General features: G+C 40.2%; 1 long non-coding RNA gene across 1 annotated transcript in view; it reads right to left on the bottom strand.

The window, feature by feature from the left end:
* Positions 1 to 6,719: 6,719 nt before the first annotated feature.
* Positions 6,720 to 19,680, bottom strand: part of LOC133391903 (uncharacterized) — a 38,349-nt gene continuing 25,388 nt past the window's right edge. Inside the window, exons 2-3 of the long non-coding RNA XR_009765343.1 lie at positions 7,464 to 7,553; positions 6,720 to 7,359 (exon numbers count right to left, since the gene is read on the bottom strand). This is a non-coding gene — a long non-coding RNA (uncharacterized LOC133391903). The remainder of the gene's footprint in view (positions 7,360 to 7,463; positions 7,554 to 19,680) is intronic.

Raw genomic sequence — 19,680 nt, 5'->3', positions numbered from 1 at the left:
AAAGGATGTTGTGATCGATGCTATCAAAAGCAGCCTTTAAATCCATATAAACTGCATCTGTTTGAATCCTGCTATCCATGTTACGGAGACATTGTGATGTAAAGTCAACAAGGTTAGTAATCGTCGACCGCTTTGGAACGAAACCGTGTTGTTGAGGGCTAATATAGTGATATGAAGCCGTGAGTAAACTTGTTTGGATCACTTTCTCAAAAACTTTGGCTCCAGCACTGAGTGATGTTATGCCTCTATAGTTGGCTGCATCTTCCTTGTCACCTTTTTTAAATATGGGGACTATCCATGAACTCTTCCAAATAGAGGGGAATTCTCCTTGTTGCAGCGAAAAATTAAAAATTTTGGTGAAGATCGGCGCAATGGACTCACAGCATCGGCTGAGAATGATGGCAGGAATACCATCTGGGCCGGGACTAGCTTTGGGCTTGACTGCTTTGAGCACATTTAGAACAGATTCTTGCGATATATTAGTTAAATTAAGGTCGATGACATCATTAGGAGTATTAATTAAAGCGTTGGTGATAATATTGTCGTCAGTAGTTGAGATTGTGTATGCCTCCTCGAATCTACACGCAAATATATCACACATATCTGAAGCAGTTGAACCAGCTCGGTCATTGTGGTAAATCGATTTAGGTGTCACATTTGTACTATTGTGTTTCTTACGAAAACTCCAGAGAGCTTTGGGCCTTTTGATAAAATTCTTCTCCAACCGAGACAAGTAGCCACCGTAGCGTATTTTATTGTAACTACGGTACAAGCGAGTTGTTTCATTTAATATGCTTTTGTTAACAGGTGATCGGTACTTCGTATATTTTTTTAATGCAGCTTCCTTAGCTCTTTTAAGTTTTTTTAGGTGGCGGTCAGACCAAGCAGGGCCGCTCTTTGGTGTGATAATTGGTACACACGAATCAAACGAGGATAAAAGAAAGCGTATAAATATCGATAAAGCTTCATCAACAGAATTAAACTGGCTAATTCTGAACTGGCTATTAAAATTAGTTATGAGCTCATCAAGCCGAGTAAAATTGGTTTTATAAAAATTCATCCTAGGTCTACTTGCTTGCGTCAGTGTAGGATTAGGCATTGTGCTTGGAATTCGAACCGTTAAATCGATGGCTGGATGGTACAGGTCAGGAGAGACTAGTGGTGTTGGGCAGGGGTGCAAATCGATGCAGTAAGTTGCGGCAATAAAATTTGCGAATACTAAGTCGAGCTGTCGGTTAAGCGAGTTTTTGATACAGCTTATTTGATAAAGATCGCTAGCGTTAATTTCATCCAAAAACCGGGATCTGACCGAAGATGATGAATTTGCCACATAGTGCGCGAACGATGATGAGTGACCAAATGTTTGTTGTGCTAGTGACCACGATACTGCCGAAAAATTAAAATCTCCAAACAAAAATATTAGATCATTAGTTTTTGCATGGTTTACTATTGCACTTACACTTTCAATCACAGATGTAAGAGTATCTGTGTCGTTAGCTCGATTAGGAGGAATGTAAACAGTCCCGATGAATATCGTGCAAGATGATAGGCGAACGGTAACCCACACTTGCTCAAGTGAGTTACGAGGTAGAGTGAGTTCACGGGTGTTCAATAAGGATGAGCATGCGATCAGTGCGCCACCACCACGAGTATGCATACTATTAGACAAGCTACGATCACATCTATACACCGAATAGCCCGGGTCAAACAGTAGCGATGATGGAATTGAATTGTCAAGCCAGGTTTCGGTGAGTATTATTATCTGATATTTAGCGTCCAATGTGTTCAATCCAAATTCTGTGAGTTTGGTACGTAGTCCTCTAACATTTTGGTAGTGAAAATGTATATCACATGGTTTCAAAGCAGTGTCAGTCGGTTTGGCATGTGAAATGTTTTTAATATCGCGAACTGAAAACATTTTCAAGTGAGTTGCTGTGTTAGTGCGTGCGTGGTCATTACATGAAGTGTTAGTGTGCGAATAGCGACTGGCTGATGCTTCTTGTGTGCGTAAGCTTCATGAGCTGTGTTCGTGATGAACGTCATTGTTTTGAGCCGTACGATCAGCTGGGATAGGTGAATGCTCCATATTGTGCACTATTGGTTGTACATTACTAGGTGATGAACTATTTGGCTTTTCATTGATGGTTTGCTCTGCCGGTTTCGGAATATTATCGATAGGCACTGCATTGATGCTTTGAAGTGGGGTTTCATGTGCATTCATCGGTGTGAGACAAGCCAAAGGATGGGATGAGGCTGGACGGTTATCACGTAGTATAAATTCACGTACACGTAGATTAGAAGGCCAAACCGAGGACGATAACGCAGTTTCACGAAGGTGAGCCAGGATGCGAACCTTAAACGACATCGGTCTAGCCAAAGTAGTGTCGAAATTTTTGCCCATCAAGCTAAATGCAATGACGTCGGTTGTGGCCAGCCGTCGTTTCACAGATTCCACGACTTGTTCACAGGAAGTGCCAGGAGCAATGTTAGCTAAATGAAGCCACATTTTGGGTACAAAGCGGTTTTGAACGGTTGGAAGGTTTGGAGAATCGTTATCCGTGCCATAAATAGCAATTGGCTGGCGAGAAGTGATGTTATTTGTGATGTTAATATTGTTGTGCTCAGCTAGTGACGGTACGGCTATGTTATTGTTGATATTGTTGTTATTGATGTTTGTTGTTCTTTTGGCGACAAGCGAGATAGCAGGTGAAGTGTTTGTAGCACTGACCAACTCGGAGAATAATCTCTTCGCTGGTAAAACTCTGCGCAATTTGGCAGGAGGGTGACTGCTCAGTGGTGTTCTCTTCTGCGATTCATTAAGCTGCGATAGACCAGTACGAATTTCTTTTGCTAGAGGTTCAAGTGCAGATTTGAGACTATTGGCGACGGCATCCATTGTTGTTTGTATGCTCGACTGGGCCAAAGCTTGTTTGATGTATTTAGTGCGAGGATTAATAATCACATTGTTGCACGCTAGGCAGCACCAGTGGAGTTGTTGGTATTCGTTGGTTAGCTTCAGTGCATTCTCAGGAATGCGCGAACAGCGGATGTGGAACGGTGAGTTGCAAATATAACAGCTAATCAGGTCTTCGGTGATCTCGGTTGCGCAAGAGTTGCAAGTATGCTCCATTTTGAAAAGGAATTCACAGGTCGATGCCTTGACCGGTTAATAGACGCACTACGCGGGTGATGCGACCGACGAGCAATTGAAGAAGAACTAGCACAATTGCTAAAAGTATGTATAATACGTTGCGGGCAAGCTCACTACACAACTTTTTTACTTATAGAAAACTGATTGTTTGTTAAAATAACCGAAATACGGAAAATAAATCACGGAGCTATACGTAAACACGTCTGACTATGCCGATTTGACAGCTTCTCTGATAAACCATGTACTTGGTGAGTTGGTCCAAAATGGTGGCAGCTTCACAGCACTGATCTCCATCTCATCCCGGATATTCTGTGGTGCGGTAGGTGGCGGCACGCGGTTCGTCATCTCGGATTGAGGTGTCGTCGATGGAGTTGCGAAATGTGCCTCCTCTTGAGCCGCATGATGTACCGACGCGTTCGTCTCGTCTCCGAGTTGTGGTTGATTTGTAGCCATGTTTCTGTTCCGATCCTTTTATATCGCAAAGGAATAACGCTCCGAACGAAACCCAGACGAATGTGATTCTGATAAACCACGATGATTGCTAGTCACGGACCTCTTGATGGTGTGTGTAACATTTACTGCAAGATGGTGCGTGTGTATGTGGACGCGTTGAAGAAACGTTTCTATCACCAGACTAGTGCTGAGTGTTGGTGTGTGTCGTTGTGGGGTGAGCGTAACCGGATGACGTGTAATCCACAAAGGATTCTAGAAAATAATCCTGCTCTCTTTTTTCACTAGAACTCACACGCAATGTTTATTTTCCGTACTTTTGAACATACGTACTTCAGCACACGCCCGATCGCGATACAACGTACGTTTTATTCGCGCTTGTACTATACATGTACGGTCACGACGGTCACGTTAATTAGAAGGCTGGCGTACTATACGAAACAAATCGCCACGTTGAATGAATCGTAGATTTAGTGTTCTTAACAAAGAGTGTGCGATTATGTGATCTCTCTTGATCACGTCGGGGTCACCAATAAAGTGTAACACAACTGTGAGCCTTTATTTCACTTTCAATTTCGCGACGATACACACAGTAAGCCGAGCCAGAACCTTCTGATCTGCTCCGGCCGATCGCGGCTTTTTATATCCTCCTTGACCCTTGCGTGAAAGAGAAGAAATGTTCTCATCCTTGTTCCTAACGAAAGTTCCAGCACCGTTCCCTGTCTCTAAATCTCGCAAACCGTTCACGGTCTCTACACGCTCAATCGGGATGAGCGTTGCGGGCTGCAACAGGGGGCAGCCGATGTGCTGCGCTCGCTGGTTCCGTTGCAGCCGCTGTGGTTTTTTGTTGTTGGTGTTGTTGTTGATGGTGCAACAGTAGCGGATAATCCTGCCGCTGTCGATGGCTGTTGCACCTGACGCCGACGATGATGAGACAGCTCTCCCGGCTGCTGCTGCCGATGGGGCGTCACTGTGCGGCTGAGCAGGGGGCGGCCGTGGTGCCGCGCGCGCTTCAACCGCTCAGCCGGAACCGCTGCACAGGGGCGACCGTGATGTCGCTGCCGGTGAACTGCTGTGCAGGGCGCGCAGGATGATGGTGATGATGATGATGATGCGAGTGCACAGCGGGCGACCGTGATGCCGCGCACGACGACTGTGCACTTGGGACACATGTGATGGTGCTGCACAGGGGCGACAGTGGTGTCGCCGTCGAGATCCACCTGTGCAGCTGGAGCGCCGGCGATGAAGGTCCACAGGGGGCAGCCGAAATGCCTCAGCACTGTGCCTTATCGGACTCCGCGATGATGCTGGTGCAGAAGGGCGGCTGTGGTGCCGCGACGCCGATGCTGCACCAGTGTGTCCGATGACGCTGCAGCAGTCAGCGGTGATGCCGTGTGACGACGGTCCAAAGCGGAATGTCCCCTCGCCTTGACCGGTATAATGCTGCAGCGGAGTGAGGATCCCTTCGGGGCTTCGCGCAAGCCCTGAGCGTCCCCATCCTACGCGATGGCGGTTGTGCGATGGTAGAACCGCGATGGTGGTCTCGGTGCTGCGTCGGTTCGTTAGTAGGATCTCCCCCTACGCGAGGAGGATCCCATCCTCGTCGCCACTGTTGTGTCCGCACAAATGAAACGTAAACACGGTGTGTACGGCACAAACAGAATATGTATTTTAACAACTAATCTTTGGTATGTGTAATACAACAAACGCACGCAATGCGGGGTTACCTGCCAGTACCTCCTGGCAGGTCTCGGCCAACGCAACGTACTCAGCCTCCATCGTAGATAACGTAACGTTGCCCTGCTTACGGCTAGCCCAGGACACTGCTCCTCCTGAGAAGTATTCCACGTTACCGGTTGTTGATTTCCGTGATGAAGAGTCGCCTGCCCAATCCGCATCGGAAAGCGCGATTAAGTCACCGCAGTCAGTTACACCATGCTCTCCACCCATCTTCAGCTTCCAATCTTTAGTATCCTTAAGATACCTTACCGCACGCTTGGCTGCCGTCCAGTCCTTTTCCGTTGGGGCACTAACCTTTCTACCTAGTACAGTAGCCGTTGCAATTATGTCGGGTCGCGCACAAACAGCTATGTAGAGTATTGCTCCAACAACGGATCGATACTTGGTGTTGTCTTCCAACGGCTTGGTGTCAGCTGTGTCCTTCAGGAAACCCTCTTTCATTGGTGTCTGTGATGTCTTCACCTCAACAAGCCCCACGATGTTAACTAGCTTGTTAATGTAGTTGCTTAGCCCGATGCTGTATACACCATCTTCTTTTCGAATTTCCAATCCTAAAAAGAATTTCACATGACCAAGATTAGCTATCTCGAAACGTCTTCGTAAATGTTCATAAACGCCAGCTATGATTTCCTCGCTCTTACAACCCACGAGAATGTCGTCGACGTACACGATGAGATACACCGTCTCACCTCTCCTGTTCGCCGTATACAATCTCGCTATGAACCCCAGCTTTCCAAGCACTTCCGACAGCTTCTCGTTCAAACACCGAGCCGATTGTTTCAGTCCGTAAATGCTCTTCCGCAGGCGACACACCAACTCCTCCTTTCCTGGAACCTCGTACCCTTGTGGCTGACGCATGTAGATCTCCTCATCGATATCACATATAGCCGTACGTACGTCGAAGTGTTGAAGAAACAAATTCTTCTTTCCCGCCAGGGCCAACAGTGATCGAAGAGTACTGTATTTTGTGACCGGAGCATAAATCTCTTCACAGTCTTCACCGTATCGTTGATTATAGCCTTGAGTTACGATCCGTGCTTTATATCTAACGATCTTGTCTGACTCGTTCCGCTTTTGTTTGAAGACCCACTTGCTACCAAATGCACGTTTTCCCTTGGGAAGCTGAACCAATTCCCAACTCTGGTTTTGGATGTGAGACTGCATCTCACTCTCCATCAGTTGCTTCCAAGACGTTCGATCTACGCTCGAAATCGCTTCCTTGTAGCTGGAAGGATCTCCTTCCCTTTCCGTCACAACCCCCACTACGTAGTCGCACAACCTACTAGGAAGTTTACCACGATTCACTCTATAAGCCCGTTTAACTGTATCTGTAGCTTCCTGCATCTGATCATCTCTGTTTTCACGTGAAAATGCGAGTCCTCGTTATTATCGACATCGAAAAACTCGACATTTTCGCTTTCGTCATCAGCAAATACGAGTGAACTATCTTCCGTAGTGTTACGCTTTGATGGACTCGACAAGAAATATTCTATATCGTTTTCATTTGAATCATTATTTTCATTCCTGTTCTTGCGACGGTTCTGTTACTTTACTCTGCTTCTTTACGGGGCTATTACAATGGGTAGACATCATACCATCTTCCAAAAATGTTACATCCCGGCTAATCGTGATCTTGTCGGTCTCAGTGTTAACGAAACGGTAACCTTTATGATCTGGCGAGTACCCTATGAAAATTAGTTTTCGAGCCTTACTGTCAAACTTTCCTCTATTGACGTTACGAATGTGTACGTATGCTGGGCAACCATTTACTTTAAGGTGACCTATTTCCGGCTTCCGACCAAACCACAGCTCATAGGGAGTAGTACTTACAGATCGTGATGGTAATCTGTTTTGCAGGTATACAGCCGTTAGAGCTGCCTCGCCCCAGTATTGCTTATCCAATCCGGCATCCAGGAGCATCGTTGTTGTCATCTACTCTATAGATCGATTTTTCCTCTCTGATACGCCATTTTTGTATGGCGAGTAGGCTGTCGTGTATTGTGCCTTAATGCCTTCTTCTACAAAAAAAATACGTAGGTCTTCATTAACGTACTCACCACCACCATCAGATCTTATTGTTCGAGGCTTGCTTGCAAAGAGATTCTCCGCGTAACGAACATACTCCTTTATCTTTTCAGCTGCTTCGGATTTCCTCTCTAACAAATACACGATGGTATACCGGCTGAAGTCGTCTATCATCGTCATCAGGTATCTCTTTCCCCCGGGTGTAGCCGACCGCATTGGACCGCATAAATCAGTGTAAACCAGGTCCAAAATCTTCGTCGTTCTTTTCTCAATTGATGTAGGAATAGGGTTACGTACTGACTTATCCTCCATACACGTTTCGCAGGATTGGTGAATACTACAGTCGACGAATTTCATTCCTGTGCCCAAATCCTCGTTTACCATCCTTAGGATCATATTAGGGTCTCGATATCCAAGTCGCCGATGCCACGAATGCAAGCAATTGCTGTTATGTTCCTTTTCCTTAGCCATGCTTGATGCTTCAGCTAATTGTAGCTGGTATAAACAACCGGAACGCGTCCCCACGGTCATCAATTTTCCATCCGCATTGCGAACCTCGCAACTATCTGCTTTAAGCACCGCTGAAAAAATCCGTTGGCGGTAATTTTGTCCACTGAAATGAGTCCCGTTTTTAACGACGGAACGTATAAAAAATTTTGCCGTGTTATTTCCACCACGCCGCCATTTCCGTTTGCACGGCGCAGTAATCCATGACCGTAACCGCTTGCTTCCGCGACATTACCATCCGCCAAAATTACGCTCGGTCCTTTTGTGTTGTACAGCTCTTTGAAGAAACGCATGTTGTTCGTCATATGGCAGCACCGCTGTCGATGAGCCACACATCACGATGTGCTTCTTCCACCATAAAACACATACTGCTACACTCGGCTTGGTAGCCATTCTGTTTCGATTCCCTCGGCCTTCTCACTCTGTCGCTTTGTTTTGCATCAGAACGGGAACGACAGTTTCTTTTAAGATGGCCCGGCTTACCACAGCTGAGGCAAACTCAAACAAAAGTGAGGGCGGTTGGTGGAACTTTTCATGGCCTTTTCTACACTCACCGTACCACATGATCGCTCTTTTGTTCGCTCGTACTCGTCTAGTAGCTTCGACTTTACCAAATGCATGGTTAAATCACTATCTGGGCGACTCGCTAACGCCGTAACCAAGCCTCCGTATGATTTTGGCAAGCTACGCAGAATCATGGCGATCTTAAGCGATGCTTCCTTTGCCTGGCCCGCAATTGTGAGTCGATCGAAGAGTTCATCAACCTGTATAAGATGGCGGTCCATATCACCGTTTTCGCCCAGGTTCAGGTTACACAGCTTTTTCAACAAGGACACCCTTGAGGTAACGGTTGTCTTTTCATGGTACTCACGTAGCTTTTCCCAGAATTTCTTCGTCAAATCTGCCTTTTTCACTATGATGAATTGGGTTTCCTCAACACATAGTCCAATAGTTGCTCGGGCCCTTTTATCATCCTTGATCCATTGCTGCGTCACTGGTTCAACCTTTGGTTCGTCGATCACGTACCAGAGCTCTTCGCGAATCATAAGCATTTCCATGCGAAACTTCCAGCCCTGATAGTTTTGATTATTTAACCTGGCAAACGAAAACTTTCCGGCATCTGCCATCGATGCACGCCAGAAAACAGAAAATAAACTTCTAAACACACAATGTTGGCACGATATAGACCACATGGATATAGATAGGAAATAATATTTGTAAACATCGATCTGTTAACAGCAGATCGACCTAACTCCCACTTTACCCGTCAGAGGCGTACTAAATACATAGAAAGGGACGACAGGGTTAGCTTGTGCGACAACTAGTTCTCCCAGAATAGGACCAATCAGGAAGTGGTTCTGTAGCATATCTACTATACACAACTTATTATAATACACACTATCAGCTATAGACACATTGTAACACACTTTAGAAAGCCAAACCACACCATTGTAACACATTCATTTTAACACATTCAGCAAATCAGATCATACCATAGCACCGCAACCGGAAGAGTCCAGGCCGTCCATTCAAACAAATAACAGACGTGACACAATTATCAAAAACAACCGAAACGGGCAACATAAGCAATTCAAGCGTTACTGCAGCAAAGTGGACAAACAGAGAATGCATAGCAACTTATTGCTAAAAGCGCAGTGTAGGCAAAGATCGACGAACGCACCCGTTCTTTAGCTAGAACAGGTTATACTTTCCAGAACCTTTGTAAAAACATAGGCACCTCACTCCAATATAATGTATAAATTGCACCTCATATCAATAACCTTTAATTAGGACTGTAGCATATCTGCTATACACAACTTATTATAATACACACTATCAGCTATAGACACATTGTAACACACTTTGGAAAGCCAAACCACACCATTGTAACACATTCATTATAACACATTCAGTAAATCAGATCATACCATAGCACCGCACCCGGAAGAGCTCAGGCCACACCGTTCATATAAAAACAATTGTGACACACTTAACAGAACCAACCGAAACGTACAACATAAACAATTGTGACACACTTAACAGAACCAACCGAAACGTACAACATAAGCAGGAACAGTTTATGCATTATAACCCAAAACAGGAACTTAGTGACAAGAACCATCGTTCTTGTCAACAAAAGACAAACGTAACTAGCTGAGTGAAAACAATAACTTTTCAACATACAACCCGGAACCAAATGTGAGAAACCCTTAACTTCTTTTGAGTATAAATAAAACCAACTCCGATCATGGCAAGTCAGATTCGTTCGGACTGTCAGGATAGGACTATGCCCATCCTACATCTATCGAGTTCTCATTTAAAGAGTTTAGATATGTCCCCCTGCCCAAGGTAAGGCTTCTAAACTCCAACGTTTCCAGTAAGGGAAACCTCCTAAAGGTTTTTATGATCGCCTGGACGATCAAGTGTCGAAAAGTCCGCTCGAACGAAGTTTTATTCCACCTCGGCTCATGTCAGCGAAACACTGACCTACCGCGACGGTACTCGAAGTACAGTTGTACGATCATCGCATTACATGGCGACCGTACCTATCATCCGAACATTACATGGCGACCGTGACCTTAATCTGCAATCGACAGGCAGAAGTGTAAGCAAAATTATTTCAAGTAAAATGTGATACGTACAACGGTAACGTAAAGCTTAAGTGTCGTGTGACGAACCAAAAGTATTGTGACCATAACCGGCATTCGGCGGAAAGTGAAAAAAAAGTGTCAAATGTGCAATTTTTTGTTACGGAACATTCATCAACGCAGCTGGCGCAAGTAACCCATATATAAACAAAAACAATAACGATGAAAGAACAGCTACAAGCAAGTCCCGTACAGTGCAGAATGAAAAATAATAACATTTAGTGCAGTGTAAGTGCGAAATGAATGTTTAATTGACGAACAAACATTAACCGTACACAGTGTTGTGAGAACCTACCTAAATGTGTAAAAACGTATTAACGCTTATGCGATCGGTTTACCTAGTAGAGTAACCTTGAAATGGGAAACTATAGAAAAAAAAAATGCTAACTTTTAACAACAACCTAAGTTCAGCACAGTACAGTATAGCAATCTTTACGATTCTTGGAGCAAGTGATATGGAATAATAAAGTGCAGTGCAAAACAAGCTGTGGTCAGCGCGATTGAATGGAACAACCGTTCCCACCGTGGAAGACGAAAAGACAAACCGAGCCTACTGCCCAATATGGATTGGCAGACAAGAATGAACGAGTCGGGGTTGAGACGACAGAACATCGAGCGACGACTGATGACATCGCAGAACTTCACATCCAACACCGAGTATGTACCTAGCACCGTTGAAACACCAAGCACCGGTAACGATCGTAGCATCAGCAACAGCAACAACAGCAAATACATGCTATGTATTTAAAGAAGGTATCGTAAATTTGAAATATTACTAACGAGGCTGTATAAATTGGCAAGAGCAGCATAAAAAACAGGTTAGGAATGTATCCCCCTTGCATGTTAGATACAGATAATTATCCACAAAAATGACAAAAGCAAATTTGAACAAAAATGCGAAGGCAAGCCAAACATTAGAGTTTGCGCTGCATCAGACATGCCCAAACGCAAAGAAACGCAAAAGAATCAAGTTATTACTATCAATGATAGCATATTAAAATATTATACCCAGCAAATAATTAAAGAAGTAAGAAACAATTATATTTTCGATACTGATTTTTTTTAGCATCCAGTTTAAAAAAAAAAAAAGATAAATACAAACAGTACAGAACATTTTCTATGACCTATACGTCCAGCACAAATCAAACAAAATAACATTTTTTTTTATTAAACTATATAATCTCAAACAATTTCACGGAATTGAAATACATTAAAACGCGAATAATGGCACAGTTCAATTTGGAAGACGCTTTGGCTCTTATACCCATGTATAATGGCTCAAACGAGCAACTTTACTCATTTATAAGATCGATACAATTTGCCAAAAAAATGTTTTCAGTAGATCAGGAATCAATACTAGTTGAATTTATTTATACCAGATTAACAGGAAAAGCTGAATCAGGAATAATTTCAAATGTATCAACAGTAGCAGAAATTGTGGAAGATATAAGATCAAGATGCGAGAAAAAGATAGAACTAGGAAATATAATATCCGATATGAAAGCACTAAAGACAAAGAATACAAAAATCCTATGCAATGAGATAGAAGAGCTTACTGAAAAATTAAAAATTTTATACATACAAAAAAATATACCAGCCGATGTTGCAAACGAATTGGCAGTTAGAAAAGGAGTGGAAACTCTGATTGATAAAATTACAAATATAGACTCAAGAACAGCCTTAACATTAGGAAAATTTGAAACAATATACGAAGTGACTAGAATAGTAAATGAATGTGAATCTAGGCAGAACATCGCACAGATACATCATTTCCAAGGATCAAATAACTATAACAGAAATAACAACAGGGATTTTCATCATAAAGACACCCTAAATAATTATAAAATTTGTCCAAATTTTAATCAATCAATAACAACTCAAACAACATCCAACAACTACAGTTATAGAAATAATAACAACTTCAGTTTCTATAAACGCCACCATCAGTTAAATAATTGTAGTAGTCAGAGTCAAGTTAATCAAGGATATAATAATCGCGAATACAATTATAGCAATAGAATTCAGAACAGATCCAATAATATGCAATGCTATTACATCAGAACAGAACAGAACAGAAATGAACAGTTCAATAATAATAATCAATTACATAAGAATCATATTTACCACCAAAATGATGAAGATTATAGAAATACCATTCAAATGAAAGACCATGCTAAAAAATATTATAAAAAGGTTAACAGCAAAGCAAACTATAATGACAGAAAATATGAAGATAAATCAAAAAGAAGACATACATTAAAAAATGAAACAAATAATGATACGAAAAAGTCAAGAGACGACTCAAAAAGAATAATGAAAGAGAACGATAAATTCACAAAAGAATATGAAAATGATACTAACAATGATTATAAACATGAAAACATGCAACATATACAAATGATTACAATAAGCAATGACAATGAGAAAAATAAGGTTGAAAAACAAGTTACAGATAGTTTAATACTGCTAGACAACATGGAAATAAATGATGAAATTAATTGCAACGACAATCATGCAACTGAGCCAAAACATTTGAAGAAAATAAAACGTAACATCAAATCAAAGAAAAAGTATATAAATGAATCAAACAATGAATTATATTGCCACGATAATAAGGCTAAAAAAATTAATTATTCCACATTATGTGAAGAATATGTAAAAGAACCAAGAAATAATGTTACTTATGACAAGATTCCAAACGAGCTCAAAGAAAAATTTCATAATGTTATTACCATGCTAAAAGTCATAAGATCTATAAAAGCAGAAAACTGTAGAAATGAACCCAACAAAGGAATCATAGAAGATTCTAAATATTTTAGAAGAAAATTATATATTCCCAATTCTTTATCTCTAGATAATAGATCTATTTACATTAAATATTACCCGCCTTAAGAGATAAGAAACGATTATATTAGTAAATCAAATAAGCATAGCTAAAAACGTATCTTAATTAAATGAAAAGAATAACTTCAAACAATTTCATTATTTTCGTTATTCTCCTAAAGGGAGGAGGTGTAGCATATCTGCTATACACAACTTATTATAATACACACTATCAGCTATAGACACATTGTAACACACTTTGGAAAGCCAAACCACACCATTGTAACACATTCATTATAACACATTCAGTAAATCAGATCATACCATAGCACCGTACCCGGAAGAGCTCAGGCCACACCGTTCATATAAAAACAATTGTGACACACTTAACAGAACCAACCGAAACGTACAACATAAACAATTGTGACACACTTAACAGAACCAACCGAAACGTACAACATAAGCAGGAACAGTTTATGCATTATAACCCAAAACAGGAACTTAGTGACAAGAACCATCGTTCTTGTCAACAAAAGACAAACGTAACTAGCTGAGTGAAAACAATAACTTTTCAACATACAACCCGGAACCAAATGTGAGAAACCCTTAACTTCTTTTGAGTATAAATAAAACCAACTCCGATCATGGCAAGTCAGATTCGTTCGGACTGTCAGGATAGGACTATGCCCATCCTACATCTATCGAGTTCTCATTTAAAGAGTTTAGATATGTCCCCCTGCCCAAGGTAAGGCTTCTAAACTCCAACGTTTCCAGTAAGGGAAACCTCCTAAAGGTTTTTATGATCGCCTGGACGATCAAGTGTCGAAAAGTCCGCTCGAACGAAGTTTTATTCCACCTCGGCTCATGTCAGCGAAACACTGACCTACCGCGACGGTACTCGAAGTACAGTTGTACGATCATCGCATTACATGGCGACCGTACCTATCATCCGAACATTACATGGCGACCGTGACCTTAATCTGCAATCGACAGGCAGAAGTGTAAGCAAAATTATTTCAAGTAAAATGTGATACGTACAACGGTAACGTAAAGCTTAAGTGTCGTGTGACGAACCAAAAGTATTGTGACCATAACCGGCATTCGGCGGAAAGTGAAAAAAAAGTGTCAAATGTGCAATTTTTTGTTACGGAACATTCATCAACGCAGCTGGCGCAAGTAACCCATATATAAACAAAAACAATAACGATGAAAGAACAGCTACAAGCAAGTCCCGTACAGTGCAGAATGAAAAATAATAACATTTAGTGCAGTGTAAGTGCGAAATGAATGTTTAATTGACGAACAAACATTAACCGTACACAGTGTTGTGAGAACCTACCTAAATGTGTAAAAACGTATTAACGCTTATGCGATCGGTTTACCTAGTAGAGTAACCTTGAAATGGGAAACTATAGAAAAAAAAATGCTAACTTTTAACAACAACCCAAGTTCAGCACAGTACAGTATAGCAATCTTTACGATTCTTGGAGCAAGTGATATGGAATAATAAAGTGCAGTGCAAAACAAGCTGTGGTCAGCGCGATTGAATGGAACAACCGTTCCCACCGTGGAAGACGAAAAGACAAACCGAGCCTACTGCCCAATATGGATTGGCAGACAAGAATGAACGAGTCGGGGTTGAGACGACAGAACATCGAGCGACGACTGATGACATCGCAGAACTTCACATCCAACACCGAGTATGTACCTAGCACCGTTGAAACACCAAGCACCGGTAACGATCGTAGCATCAGCAACAGCAACAACAGCAAATACATGCTATGTATTTAAAGAAGGTATCGTAAATTTGAAATATTACTAACGAGGCTGTATAAATTGGCAAGAGCAGCATAAAAAACAGGTTAGGAATGTATCCCCCTTGCATGTTAGATACAGATAATTATCCACAAAAATGACAAAAGCAAATTTGAACAAAAATGCGAAGGCAAGCCAAACATTAGAGTTTGCGCTGCATCAGACATGCCCAAACGCAAAGAAACGCAAAAGAATCAAGTTATTACTATCAATGATAGCATATTAAAATATTATACCCAGCAAATAATTAAAGAAGTAAGAAACAATTATATTTTCGATACTGATTTTTTTTAGCATCCAGTTTAAAAAAAAAAAAAGATAAATACAAACAGTACAGAACATTTTCTATGACCTATACGTCCAGCACAAATCAAACAAAATAACATTTTTTTTTATTAAACTATATAATCTCAAACAATTTCACGGAATTGAAATACATTAAAACGCGAATAATGGCACAGTTCAATTTGGAAGACGCTTTGGCTCTTATACCCATGTATAATGGCTCAAACGAGCAACTTTACTCATTTATAAGATCGATACAATTTGCCAAAAAAATGTTTTCAGTAGATCAGGAATCAATACTAGTTGAATTTATTTATACCAGATTAACAGGAAAAGCTGAATCAGGAATAATTTCAAATGTATCAACAGTAGCAGAAATTGTGGAAGATATAAGATCAAGATGCGAGAAAAAGATAGAACTAGGAAATATAATATCCGATATGAAAGCACTAAAGACAAAGAATACAAAAATCCTATGCAATGAGATAGAAGAGCTTACTGAAAAATTAAAAATTTTATACATACAAAAAAATATACCAGCCGATGTTGCAAACGAATTGGCAGTTAGAAAAGGAGTGGAAACTCTGATTGATAAAATTACAAATATAGACTCAAGAACAGCCTTAACATTAGGAAAATTTGAAACAATATACGAAGTGACTAGAATAGTAAATGAATGTGAATCTAGGCAGAACATCGCACAGATACATCATTTCCAAGGATCAAATAACTATAACAGAAATAACAACAGGGATTTTCATCATAAAGACACCCTAAATAATTATAAAATTTGTCCAAATTTTAATCAATCAATAACAACTCAAACAACATCCAACAACTACAGTTATAGAAATAATAACAACTTCAGTTTCTATAAACGCCACCATCAGTTAAATAATTGTAGTAGTCAGAGTCAAGTTAATCAAGGATATAATAATCGCGAATACAATTATAGCAATAGAATTCAGAACAGATCCAATAATATGCAATGCTATTACATCAAAACAGAACAGAACAGAAATGAACAGTTCAATAATAATAATCAATTACATAAGAATCATATTTACCACCAAAATGATGAAGATTATAGAAATACCATTCAAATGAAAGACCATGCTAAAAAATATTATAAAAAGGTTAACAGCAAAGCAAACTATAATGACAGAAAATATGAAGATAAATCAAAAAGAAGACATACATTAAAAAATGAAACAAATAATGATACGAAAAAGTCAAGAGACGACTCAAAAAGAATAATGAAAGAGAACGATAAATTCACAAAAGAATATGAAAATGATACTAACAATGATTATAAACATGAAAACATGCAACATATACAAATGATTACAATAAGCAATGACAATGAGAAAAATAAGGTTGAAAAACAAGTTACAGATAGTTTAATACTGCTAGACAACATGGAAATAAATGATGAAATTAATTGCAACGACAATCATGCAACTGAGCCAAAACATTTGAAGAAAATAAAACGTAACATCAAATCAAAGAAAAAGTATATAAATGAATCAAACAATGAATTATATTGCCACGATAATAAGGCTAAAAAAATTAATTATTCCACATTATGTGAAGAATATGTAAAAGAACCAAGAAATAATGTTACTTATGACAAGATTCCAAACGAGCTCAAAGAAAAATTTCATAATGTTATTACCATGCTAAAAGTCATAAGATCTATAAAAGCAGAAAACTGTAGAAATGAACCCAACAAAGGAATCATAGAAGATTCTAAATATTTTAGAAGAAAATTAAATATTCCCAATTCTTTATCTCTAGATAATAGATCTATTTACATTAAATATTACCCGCCTTAAGAGATAAGAAACGATTATATTAGTAAATCAAATAAGCATAGCTAAAAACGTATCTTAATTAAATGAAAAGAATAACTTCAAACAATTTCATTATTTTCGTTATTCTCCTAAAGGGAGGAGGTGTAGCATATCTGCTATACACAACTTATTATAATACACACTATCAGCTATAGACACATTGTAACACACTTTGGAAAGCCAAACCACACCATTGTAACACATTCATTATAACACATTCAGTAAATCAGATCATACCATAGCACCGCACCCGGAAGAGCTCAGGCCACACCGTTCATATAAAAACAATTGTGACACACTTAACAGAACCAACCGAAACGTACAACATAAACAATTGTGACACACTTAACAGAACCAACCGAAACGTACAACATAAGCAGGAACAGTTTATGCATTATAACCCAAAACAGGAACTTAGTGACAAGAACCATCGTTCTTGTCAACAAAAGACAAACGTAACTAGCTGAGTGAAAACAATAACTTTTCAACATACAACCCGGAACCAAATGTGAGAAACCCTTAACTTCTTTTGAGTATAAATAAAACCAACTCCGATCATGGCAAGTCAGATTCGTTCGGACTGTCAGGATAGGACTATGCCCATCCTATATCTATCGAGTTCTCATTTAAAGAGTTTAGATATGTCCCCCTGCCCAAGGTAAGGCTTCTAAACTCCAACGTTTCCAGTAAGGGAAACCTCCTAAAGGTTTTTATGATCGCCTGGACGATCAAGTGTCGAAAAGTCCGCTCGAACGAAGTTTTATTCCACCTCGGCTCATGTCAGCGAAACACTGACCTACCGCGACGGTACTCGAAGTACAGTTGTACGATCATCGCATTACATGGCGACCGTACCTATCATCCGAACATTACATGGCGACCGTGACCTTAATCTGCAATCGACAGGCAGAAGTGTAAGCAAAATTATTTCAAGTAAAATGTGATACGTACAACGGTAACGTAAAGCTTAAGTGTCGTGTGACGAACCAAAAGTATTGTGACCATAACCGGCATTCGGCGGAAAGTGAAAAAAAAGTGTCAAATGTGCAATTTTTTGTTACGGAACATTCATCAACGCAGCTGGCGCAAGTAACCCATATATAAACAAAAACAATAACGATGAAAGAACAGCTACAAGCAAGTCCCGTACAGTGCAGAATGAAAAATAATAACATTTAGTGCAGTGTAAGTGCGAAATGAATGTTTAATTGACGAACAAACATTAACCGTACACAGTGTTGTGAGAACCTACCTAAATGTGTAAAAACGTATTAACGCTTATGCGATCGGTTTACCTAGTAGAGTAACCTTGAAATGGGAAACTATAGAAAAAAAAAATGCTAACTTTTAACAACAACCTAAGTTCAGCACAGTACAGTATAGCAATCTTTCCAGCCCTGATAGTTTTGATTATTTAACCTGGCAAACGAAAACTTTCCGGCATCTGCCATCGATGCACGCCAGAAAACAGAAAATAAACTTCTAAACACACAATGTTGGCACGATATAGACCACATGGATATAGATAGGAAATAATATTTGTAAACATCGATCTGTTAACAGCAGATCGACCTAACTCCCACTTTACCCGTCAGAGGCGTACTAAATACATAGAAAGGGACGACAGGGTTAGCTTGTGCGACAACTAGTTCTCCCAGAATAGGACCAATCAGGAAGTGGTTCTGTAGCATATCTACTATACACAACTTATTATAATACACACTATCAGCTATAGACACATTGTAACACACTTTAGAAAGCCAAACCACACCATTGTAACACATTCATTTTAACACATTCAGCAAATCAGATCATAGCATAGCACCGCCATCGGAAGAGTCCAGGCCGTCCATTCAAACAAATAACAGACGTGACACAATTATCAAAAACAACCGAAACGGGCAACATAAGCAATTCAAGCGTTACTGCAGCAAAGTGGACAAACAGAGAATGCATAGCAACTTATTGCTAAAAGCGCAGTGTAGGCAAAGATCGACGAACGCACCCGTTCTTTAGCTAGAACAGGTTATACTTTCCAGAACCTTTGTAAAAACATAGGCACCTCACTCCAATATAATGTATAAATTGCACCTCATATCAATAACCTTTAATTAGGACAAAAACACATTCCAAAACCAAATGTACGAAACTTATTGAGTATAAATAAAACCAAATCCGACCGTGGCAAGTCAGATTCGTTCGGACTGCCAAGATAGGACGTTACGCTTCCTAATACTTCGCCGTCCAATTTATTTCAAGAGTTTAGTTATGTCCCCCTACCCAAGGTAAGGCTTCTAAACTCCAACGTTTCCAGTAAGGGAAACCTCCTAAAGGTTTCTATGATCGCCTGGACGATCAAGTGCTGAAAAGTCAGTTCGATCGA

Source organism: Anopheles gambiae, chromosome 2 (genome assembly GCF_943734735.2).
Source record: "Anopheles gambiae chromosome 2, idAnoGambNW_F1_1, whole genome shotgun sequence".
Classification (NCBI taxonomy): Eukaryota; Metazoa; Arthropoda; class Insecta; order Diptera; family Culicidae; genus Anopheles; species Anopheles gambiae.
The sequence above is the reverse complement of the archived record's forward strand: the minus strand, read 5'-3'. Positions and strand labels throughout refer to the sequence as shown.